Consider the following 2,436-nt stretch of genomic DNA (forward strand, 5'->3'; position numbering starts at 1 on the left):
GGAAACTGCCGAACACACGAAGATCCGCCGCCATCTTTCTACACCCTGCAGACCCAGACACAAGGCGTCTCCGGCAGACGCCCACCGCTGGAGGTGTAGAAAGATGGAGGGGAGGGGACATTTTATAATAACTATGGAAAGTGTATGAGGGGGGAGGAGACTGGGGGCCACAGTGACTGGAGGGGGACCACAGAGACTGGAGGGGGCCACAGTGACTGGAGGGGGGCCACAGAGACTGGAGGGGGCCACAGTGACTGGAGGGGGACCACAGAGACTGGAGGGGGGCCACAGAGACTGGAGGGGGCCACAGTGACTGGAGGGGGACCACAGAGACTGGAGGGGGGCCACAGAGACTGGAGGGGGACCACAGAGACTGGAGGGGGGGGGCACAGAGAATGGAGGGGGGCCACAGTGACTGGAGGGGGACCACAGAGACTGGAGGGGGGCCACAGAGACTGGAGGGGGGCCACAGTGACTGGAGGGGGGGGGCACAGAGAATGGAGGGGGCCAAAGAGACTGAAGGGGGGGGGGCACAGTGACTGGAGGGGGCAGAGATTGGAGTAGGAGCACAGAGACTGGAGGGGACCACAGTGACTGGAGGGGGACCACAGAGACTGGAGGGGGGCCACAGAGACTGGAGGGGGACCACAGAGACTGGAGGGGGGCCACAGAGACTGGAGGGGGGCCACAGTGACTGGAGGGGGGGGGCACAGAGAATGGAGGGGGGCCACAGTGACTGGAGGGGGCCACAGAGACTGGAGGGGGGCCACAGTGACTGGAGGGGGGGGGCACAGAGAATGGAGGGGGGCCACAGAGACTGGAGGGGGGCCACAGAGACTGGAGGGGGGCCACAGAGACTGGAGGGGGACCACAGAGACTGGAGGGGGGCCACAGAGACTGGAGGGGGACCACAGTGACTGGAGGGGGACCACAGAGACTGGAGGGGGCAGAGATTGGAGTAGGAGCACAGAGACTGGAGGGGACCACAGTGACTGGAGGGGGACCACAGTGACTGGAGGGGGACCACAGAGACTGGAGGGGGGCCACAGAGACTGGAGGGGGACCACAGAGACTGGAGGGGGCAGAGATTGGAGTAGGAGCACAGAGACTGGAGGGGACCACAGTGACTGGAGGGGGACCACAGAGACTGGAGGGGGGCCACAGAGACTGGAGGGGGACCACAGAGACTGGAGGGGGGCCACAGAGACTGGAGGGGGGCCACAGTGACTGGAGGGGGGGGGCACAGAGAATGGAGGGGGGCCACAGTGACTGGAGGGGGCCACAGAGACTGGAGGGGGGCCACAGTGACTGGAGGGGGGGGGCACAGAGAATGGAGGGGGGCCACAGAGACTGGAGGGGGGCCACAGAGACTGGAGGGGGGCCACAGAGACTGGAGGGGGACCACAGAGACTGGAGGGGGGCCACAGAGACTGGAGGGGGACCACAGTGACTGGAGGGGGACCACAGAGACTGGAGGGGGCAGAGATTGGAGTAGGAGCACAGAGACTGGAGGGGACCACAGTGACTGGAGGGGGACCACAGTGACTGGAGGGGGACCACAGAGACTGGAGGGGGGCCACAGAGACTGGAGGGGGACCACAGAGACTGGAGGGGGCAGAGATTGGAGTAGGAGCACAGAGACTGGAGGGGACCACAGTGACTGGAGGGGGACCACAGAGACTGGAGGGGGGCCACAGAGACTGGAGGGGGACCACAGAGACTGGAGGGGGGCCACAGAGACTGGAGGGGGGCCACAGTGACTGGAGGGGGGGGGCACAGAGAATGGAGGGGGGCCACAGTGACTGGAGGGGGCCACAGAGACTGGAGGGGGGCCACAGTGACTGGAGGGGGGGGGCACAGAGAATGGAGGGGGGCCACAGAGACTGGAGGGGGGCCACAGAGACTGGAGGGGGACCACAGAGACTGGAGGGGGGCCACAGAGACTGGAGGGGGACCACAGTGACTGGAGGGGGACCACAGAGACTGGAGGGGGGCCACAGAGACTGGAGGGGGGCCACAGAGACTGGAGGGGGGCCACAGTGACTGGAGGGGGACCACAGAGACTGGAGGGGGGCCACAGAGACTGGAGGGGGGGCACAGAGAATGGAGGGGGCCAAAGAGACTGAAGGGGGGGGCACAGTGACTGTAGGGGGGCACAGAGACTGGAGAGGGCAGAGATTGGAGTAGGAGCACAGAGACTGGAGGGGGACCACAGAGACTGGAGGGGGGCCACAGTGACTGGAGGGGGGCCACAGAGACTGGAGGGGGCCACAGTGACTGGAGGGGGGGGGGCACAGAGAATGGAGGGGGCCAAAGAGACTGAAGGGGGGGGGCACAGTGACTGGAGGGGGCAGAGATTGGAGTAGGAGCACAGAGACTGGAGGGGACCACAGTGACTGGAGGGGGGCACAGAGACTGGAGGAGGGGCACATGACT

Source organism: Pelophylax lessonae, assembly GCF_965119305.1.
Source record: "Pelophylax lessonae genome assembly, chromosome: 13".
Classification (NCBI taxonomy): Eukaryota; Metazoa; Chordata; class Amphibia; order Anura; family Ranidae; genus Pelophylax; species Pelophylax lessonae.